Here is an 8,356-nt window from a genome sequence, read left to right on the forward strand (position 1 = left end):
CTAAATCTAACCCCATCCTTGTGAGCATTTTTTTTCTCCCCAGGAAAATGCTTGCTGCTGTTTTTTTGGGAGTAGCAGGCCCGAGCATCCTTTGCGGACACCCTAATGGAATCTCTTTAATGACTGAGGAAGATGAGGGAGAGAGGAATCCTGGCCATGGCAGAGATGGCCTCAGTTCTCTAATTATTGAGGCACTCGTTTCTGCAATTGTGGCCCCTATTCCCCAATAATTCTGTCTTGGTTAAATTTCAGCTTGTGCATTTGTTCCTGCTGTGCGATTGTCTGTCTGTCTGTGACTGGACTACCACTCCATCCCCATGGGATGCAATAACAGCACCACTGCCCACTGGTATTGTAAACCTGGTGCCCATCGCTGAGCTCTGCTAGGGACAGCCTACGTGGCAGCTGCTGTTGCTCCTGCTCGGGGTGCAGGTGAGTTTGACCTTTTGTCCCAGGGAGGCAGATACAGAGGGTGGCTGAATCAGGACAGGTTGGGAGAAAGATGCTGGAAAAAGAGACACTCATTATGGCCTGAAGGAAGGAGAAGAGGGAAGGACATTCCTGGCATGAGTTTTGGAGTTGGTGTCGGTGACCTGGGGGATCAAGATGCCGAGGACCATCCTTTAACCTATGCAGTGGAGGAGGAGGACGAGGAGGAAGACTGAGGTTATCTCCTAATGGCTTCCCCTTTTATTTTTGACCATTTGTATTAACTTGGTAATTAATACACGTATATGGATTTTGGTGGGGAGGAACCTTTTAGAAATGCAGAATCGCAGGCTCACTCCAGACCTACTGAGTCAGAATTCACATTCCCCAGGATCCCAGCAGATCTGTGATTTGGACTTAACCTTTGTGGGAGAAATGATAAAGTTGAGCAACTTCTTTTTGACTCGTTAGTCAATTCACGTCATCTTTTCAGAAATGTCTATTAAGGGCCTTTGCCCAGTTTTAGCTTCAGCATTAGTGTTGTTTTTGTTTTTGTTCTTGTCTTTTCTCTTCCCCCCCAAACACAGTGATGTTAGTTTCTTGGACATGTTAGATAACAACCGCTATCGGAATTACAGTTTTTCAAATCTGTCTCCAAATCTGTAGGAAATCTTCTCTTGCAGTTCATTGGTTTCATTCCCATGAATGAAACCTAAAGGTTTCTATAGTCCTACATGTTTATATTTGCATGCGTACGTGGTGATTTTGGTGTCCCATCACAAAAAAGGGAAAAGATTGCATTGTCTATGGGTTTTTTTCTCCTGCTTTTCCCTTTTGTTTTCTTTCCTTTTGGCAATCTGTGTGTATGGATTCAAGTTTCACTGAAGTAAACGCTCACCCTATGTTTTCTTCTAGGAATTGGGCATTTTCGGGTTTGGTTGGAGATCTTTAATGTACTTTACGTTGATTTTTGTGTCTTGTGTAACATGAGGGCCCATTTCACTGTTTTGCAGGTAGAAATTCATTTTACTCAAAGACAGTTACAGAACAGACTTCTCTCTTCACCGTTGTGATATTTGGTGTTCTCTTGAAAAATGCATTCACCATATGAAATTTTGGGCTGTTTTTGGCTTTCTCGTTTTGTCTGTAAGTTAGTCTTTCTGTGTGTTTGCCAGTAAGGGATTGTTTGGATAACTATAGGTCTTACATATATATATATATATATATATATTGTTTGTTTGTTTGTGTATTTGTTTATGCAGCTCTTAAGCTTCTTTGTGTGTGTATATGTGTGTGTGTAATAATTTCTACTTTTATTATAGATTAAAGGGTACGCACACAGGTTACATCTGTTGATTGTATGATACTGAGGCTGGGGTCCCGAACACCCCATGACCCAGGCAGCGAGCAGAGGATGCACAAGGTGTGTCTTCAGGATGCAACACTGTCTCCCTCCCATTTGCATATTCTGTCTGGTCTGGTAGTCATTCCAGTGTTGTTGTTCCCTTCTTTATGATCACGTACATTCATAGCTTAGTTCCCACTTACAAGTGAGAATGTGTGGCATTTGGATTTCTGTTCTAGCCGTAGTTCACTTAGGATGATGACCCGTAGCTCCATCCATGTCGCTGCCAAAAAAGTGATTTGTGTGTGTGTGTGGTTGCGTAGCGTTTTATGGTATATACGGCACCTAGGTTGATTTCCATTTCTTTGCCATTGTGAATGATGTTGCCGTGAACATACAAGTGCCTGTGTCTTTTGGATGGAAGGATGTATTTTCTCTGGGTAGATCCTCAGGAGTGGGATTGCTGGGTTGGATGGTAGTTCTTAGTTCCTTGAGAAATCTCCAAACTGCTCTCCACAGTGTCTGTACTAGTTTGCCTCCCCACCAAGACCATATCAGCATTTCCGTTCCTCAGCTGCCTTGCCAGCGTCTGTTCTGTTTGTCTGCATAGTCATCGCCATTCTGGGTGGTGTGGGATGGTGTCTCGACCTGCTTTTGATTGGCATTTCTCTGTTGATGGGTGAGTTTGAGCATGCCTTCCTCATTGTTGGTCACTTGCACATTGTCCTTGGAGAAGTAAGTGTTCTCATCCCTTGCCCATATATTAACGGAATTTTTTGTTGTTTTTGGCTGAATGATTGGCATAAGGTCCTTGAAGATTCTGGATATTAGACCTTGGTCAGATGCATTTTGGGCACATGTTCTCACACTCTGTAGGCTGTGTGTTTACTCTGTTGCTAATTTATTTTGCTGGGTAGCAGCTCTTTAGAGTCTTGAGCCTGACTTGTCAATTTTTGTTGTAATTTCCTTTGGGAACATAGTCAAATAGATTATTTGCCAAAGCCTATGTGGAGAAAGGTATTTTATATGTTCTCTTGAAGGATTTTAATAGTTTGAGGACTTCCATTTAAATATTTTATTCATCTGGAGTTTCTTTTTGTGTCTGGTAGAGGTAGGGGCCCAGTGTGACTCTTTTGCCCATGGCTAGCCACTTATCCCAGCACCACTGATTGAATAGGGCATCCTTTCCCCCTTGCTTATTGTTGTGGATTCTGTTGAGGATCAGATGGTTTTTGGTGTGTGGGTTTACTTTTGGGTCCACTCTTGTGTTCCACTGTTATGTATGGAAGCAGGTCCCCAGCTTTTCCGTGAAATTTGAAATCTGTGGATGAGATGCATCTGATGTAGTCTGGATGTCTTAGGATTGCTCTGGAAGAAATTCAGGGTGTTTCATGGTCCCATGTGAATTTTAGCATCCTGTATTTATATTTATTTAAGCAAATTTGACAAATAGTAGAGGAATACAATGAGAGGTAGAGTGCAATGTTTTGGTCTTTACATACATTGAAGAATGATGAAATCAGGGTGTTTAGTGTCTCTGTTATTTCGTACCATTGTTTTTTCTTTTGTGGCGAAAAGCTTCCGTACCCTTCTTCAGGCTATTTTGAAGATGCAATGATACTGTTAACCCTGGTCACCCTGCTGTGGAATAGAAGAACAAGATTTCCTGCCTCTCATCTGCGTGGAACTTTGTACCCATTTCCAATCCCTGCCCATAACCTCTAGTAGCCATGGTTATGCTTTCTAGGTCCTTCAGGCAAAGTTTCTCAGCTACTGCATGAGTGAGAGAATGCAAAGGTTGTCTATCTCTGCCTGGCTCATTTCATTTACCATCATGTCCTCCAGGTGCAACCATTAGCTCCCATGATGGGATTTCATTGCATTTTTCTGGTTGAAGAGGATTCCAGTGTCTACGCATGGGACAGTTTCTTTATCCTTTCATCTGTGGATCGACGGGTAGGCTGATTTCTTATCTTGGCTATTCTTCATAGAGCTGAATTCCACCTGGGAACGCCGATGATCTCTTCCATGGCTTGATTTCATGTACTCTGTATATATGCCTAGTAGTAGAATTGCTGGATGAAATGATAGTTGTAGTTGTAAGGTTTGGAGGAAACTCCAAGTGGTTTCTTTAGTGTGGATACTAGTTTATGTTCCCATGAATTGTGAAGCCAAGTTCCCCCTCTGTGGAAATCTACACCATCATTTTTTGTCTTTTAATATGTTTCAACTTTTTTTTGTGGTATGCATCCCATCTAGAGTGAGATGGAATCTGAGTGGTGGTTTTGATTTTGTGTATGTGTGTGTGATTAGTTATATTTGCCAAGTTACTGTGAATTTGTTTTTAATTTGATGTGTAAAACTGGGTGGAGGACCTGAAAACATGAGGTTGATGCACAGGTAAAAGAGAAGATTCTCCACATGGCTACAGCACACAAAAACGTAAATGAAAACCACACTTAGGTTCTGTCTCACTCCAGTTAGAGTGAGTACTACCAAGATTTGATGGCAGTTTCATTGCTGTAGAGCATACGTGTATAACCTGAGAGTGCAAGGGACATTTTGATATATGTATACACAGTTTCATGATCAAATCACGGTATCTGGCATCTCTGTGACCTACCATGCTTGTTGTTTCTCTGAGGAGAGAACATTCAGAACCAGCCTTTCCAGCTGACTTTGAAAAATTCCCTTAGACATTGTTGACCGTGTTCACCCTGCTGTGGAATAGAACACCTCAGTGGATTCCTCTCCTCTGCGTGTCACTCTGTACCCGTCACCAATCCCTGCCCAGGCCCCCTCCTCTCTCCAGCTCTAGTAACCCCTCTTGAAAGTTCTGCTTCTACGAGACAGTGTTTTTTTGGATTCCATTTACCTAACGTCATACAGCGTGGGTCTCTCTCTAGCAGGCTCATTTCATTTCACCTAATTGTCTTGAGGTTTCTCCACGCGACTGCAGATCACGTGATTTCCTGAAGTGATAGGACTGAAGTGTGTTCCATTGTGTATATATACTGCAGTTTCTTTAGCCCTTCATCTGTGGATGGACAGGTCGATTGATTCCGTATCTTGGCTATTGTGACTAGCGCTTCAAGACACATGGGAAGGCAGATACCTCTTCAACACAGGGATTCCGTTTTCTCTAAATGTGTACCCAGTGGTGGGATTGCTACCTGAAGTGGCAGTTTTACTTTGACCTTTTACTTTTATAAAGAGCCTCCAATGGTTTTGCATTGTGTGTATACTAATTTACATTCCCACAAAGAGGGGACAAGAGTTTTCCTTTCTGCAAGCCTACACCAGCCATTGCCTTCAACAATTTTGATTTTTGTCTTTTGTAATATTCATTCTAAGTGGAATTATATGGTACCTGAGTATGGTTTTGACCATTTCATTTACCATCATTTTTGTGAAGATTAGTCATATTCAGAAGCTGTTACCTGTGAGTCAATTTCAATTTCCTGTCTTCTTTACACACATGTCTGTTCAGATCCTCTTCGCTTGGGTATTTGTTGTTATTTTTGTGGTTTTTCACTCAGTAGTGTCAGTTTATTGTAGGTGATAGATAACAACCTCTTTCAGAGGTAGGATTTTTTATAATTCTCTCCCAGTCTTTAGGATGCATTGTTTCATTGTTTCCTTCCCCCACAGAAATTCTAAAGTGTCACTAGTGTCATTGTTTATATTTGCATGTTAGCAGTAATTTTTTAATCCAAACCTCCTCCCCCACAAAACACACACACACACACACACACACACACACACAGAGCCAAGCCATTGCATTGTCTGTGGGTGTAGTCCCCTAATTTTCCCTTTAGTGTTGTGATTATTTTTTACCTTTTGCAGCCCATGTGTGTAGATACAGGTTTCCTAAAATATACACCCAACCTATGTTTTCTTATAGGACCTTTGCAGTTTCAAGATTGAGTTTAGGTTTTCAATTCATTTTGTGCTGATTTTGTGTATTGTGCAATGTAAGGGTCCTATTTCAGTGTTTTGCCTGTGGATATTCCGTTTTCTCAAAATCATTGATTAAACCAGACTCTCCCTTTCCCATCATGGTATCTTTTTGGTGTTTTGAAAAACGTGTTCCCTACATATCATGTTGGCTGCCTTATTCTGTCTATTGGGTCCTCATTCTGTGTTTTGTGACAGTCATGAATTGTTTGGGTAATTATAGATTGTGTTTTTTCATTTACTATTTTCTTGGCTTCTAATCTTGACTTTTTCTTTTAATGTTCATCACTGTTATTATTATAGATAAATAGGTACACATGCAGGTTAGTTACATCTGTTGATTGCCTCAGGGCTTGGGGTCCCAACAGAGGACCCCAGAGGGTGGGTCTTCAGCACATTCTTCCCCTCCCCCCCTTTTTTTTTTGGTCTGGTAGTTATTCCCAGTGTGGTTGTTCCCTTCTTTATGTTCCGGTGTATTCATAGTTCAGCCCCCACTTGTAAGTGAGAACATGCAGCATTTGGTTTTCTGTTAGGACCTTAGTTCACTTATGGTAATGGCCTGCGGCTGCATCCACATTGCTGCCAAGGAAGTGCCTTTCTTTTATGGCTGCATAGGGTTCCGCAGTATGTAATAGATTTTTGTTATCTTATCAACTGTTTTATTATTTATTTATTTATTTAAATTTTTGAGACAGCCTCCCACTCTGTCATCCAGGCTGGAGTGCAGTGGCACAGTCACAACTCACTGCAGCCTCGACCTCCTAGGCTCAGGTGATCCTCCCATCTCAGCCTACTGATCAGGTAGGACTACAGGTTCCTGCTACAGCATCTGGCTAATTTTTGCATTTTTTTTTGTAAAGATGGGGTTTTAGCATGTTGCCCAGACTGGTCTTGAACTCCTGGACTCAAAGGATCCACCTGCCTTGGCCTCTCAAAGTGCTAGGATTACAGGCATGAGCCACTGTGCCCAGCCTCATGGGGTATCACTTTTGTAGCACACTAGTAACTGCACGAGTCACAGACCTGGCCCAAATTCAGAAGGAAGGAAAATAGACTTTCCCTCTCAATGACATCTCAGTGGGACCAGTAGCAAAAAATCTTTAGCCATTTTTAATTTACCACGGGTACTATTTTCCAAGATAGGGTATACACCTTAAATCAATTATTGTTACGTAACACTGCTGTGTCTTCACTTGGTGTAAGGGATGGAAAATAGAGAGGGCAGCACCTTCTTCATGACCCTTTGTGACTCACTTGAAATTTACACTCTGGTCCCTGCAATTTCAAGCTCTACATGTTAAGAGGTCCCGGCTTCCAGAAGGAAATTCAGTGGGCCTAAGAGTCTCACTGAACTTTCAGCTATTGCTGCTGCCCGATCACTTTTATTTCTGGTGCCAAGAAACTATTCAGAAGAGAAAAATTCACAACCTGCAGGGAAAATTGACTCATTATCAGTGGGATGTCAGCCTACTGCCACACAATATAGCATAGGGAAGAATCTACTTGGTGCTCAGTGATCCAGTGCTTTCTCAAATGAAACAAACTTCATGTCAAAAACAAGTTGATCTGTGCAGTGGAAGGGATTGACTTTAGTGAATACTGTGGTACTTTGCCAATATCCTTTCTTAGAAATGATTTACCCATCACCTGGCTGCTGGTGGCTCCCAGCTGCACCCCTGGGATCTATCATCATCGTTCACCATGCTGGTGAAGGAAGAATACCCCACCCTAAGTAGCACAAGGTAGCTGAACACATGACACTTGCACTAGACAGATGTCATCAACAGCAGTTTGTGAGTGACATATACTCATGGCCTGGGGAAGAGGACACCACGCACCAGGCAGGACCACACGAGGGGTGCACTCAGGAATAGAGTGAAGCAGAGGGACACAGAGGCAGGCTTTATAGGAAGAAGGGGGTGTGGTGGCCTCTGGTGCCTGTGGGAGGATGTGGTTGGCTTGTTTGTGTTATGGGCTGGCAGGGGCTGGAGACACATGAGGTTGAGGACTGATGGGGGACACTGGTTCAGCCGACAGGGGAACAAGCCAGCCAGGAGCAGGGGAACTCACGGGGCTCCTTTGGGGCCTAGAAGCCTCAAAGATGTTGAAGCTTGAAAATTGTTCTTCTTCACATTTGAGTCTATGTATGTAGGTGTTTTCAATATTCACATCCACCCTAATTAAAGGAAGATTTGCCATTCCAATAAATGCACTCCACAGGTCAGTTCTGGGGAGGAGACCCCTAAAATGCAATGAGCATTGTATTGTCTCTTCAGGGAACTGTAGTCAAAAAGCCACAAAAACAAAAGGAATCTTTCTACCATGCCACTTTATAACCAGGAAGGAGATTTGGGGTCATGACCATTTAGAAGGAAGATGAAGATACATGCAGTAGGAATAGTATACAATAATTCATTAAAATCACCTTTACACATTCATTTATCAAGTTCAAAGTTACATCATAGATCAGGGTTGGTGAGTTTTTTTTTTTCTTTGTATTTGCTTTTGTCTGTGAATTCTATTTCAGTGGAAAGGACCTACATTAAGCCTTAACCTGGTGTCTTGGTAATTGACCTAATGAGATTTGGATTTGACTGGGAGATTAGATGATCCACTAAATATGAT

At 42.2% G+C, this 8,356-nt stretch overlaps 1 protein-coding gene across 1 annotated transcript in view; it reads left to right on the forward strand.

Moving 5' to 3' along the window:
* The first annotated feature begins 322 nt into the window (after positions 1-322).
* The window catches only part of CLTCL1 (clathrin heavy chain like 1), a 128,738-nt gene continuing 120,704 nt past the window's right edge, over positions 323-8,356 (forward strand). The window contains exon 1 of the mRNA XM_037732647.1: positions 323-432. The gene's annotated coding sequence lies outside the window, so the exon portion shown is untranslated. The remainder of the gene's footprint in view (positions 433-8,356) is intronic.

This window comes from Cebus imitator, unplaced genomic scaffold, assembly GCF_001604975.1.
Source record: "Cebus imitator isolate Cc_AM_T3 unplaced genomic scaffold, Cebus_imitator-1.0 Scaffold461, whole genome shotgun sequence".
Classification (NCBI taxonomy): Eukaryota; Metazoa; Chordata; class Mammalia; order Primates; family Cebidae; genus Cebus; species Cebus imitator.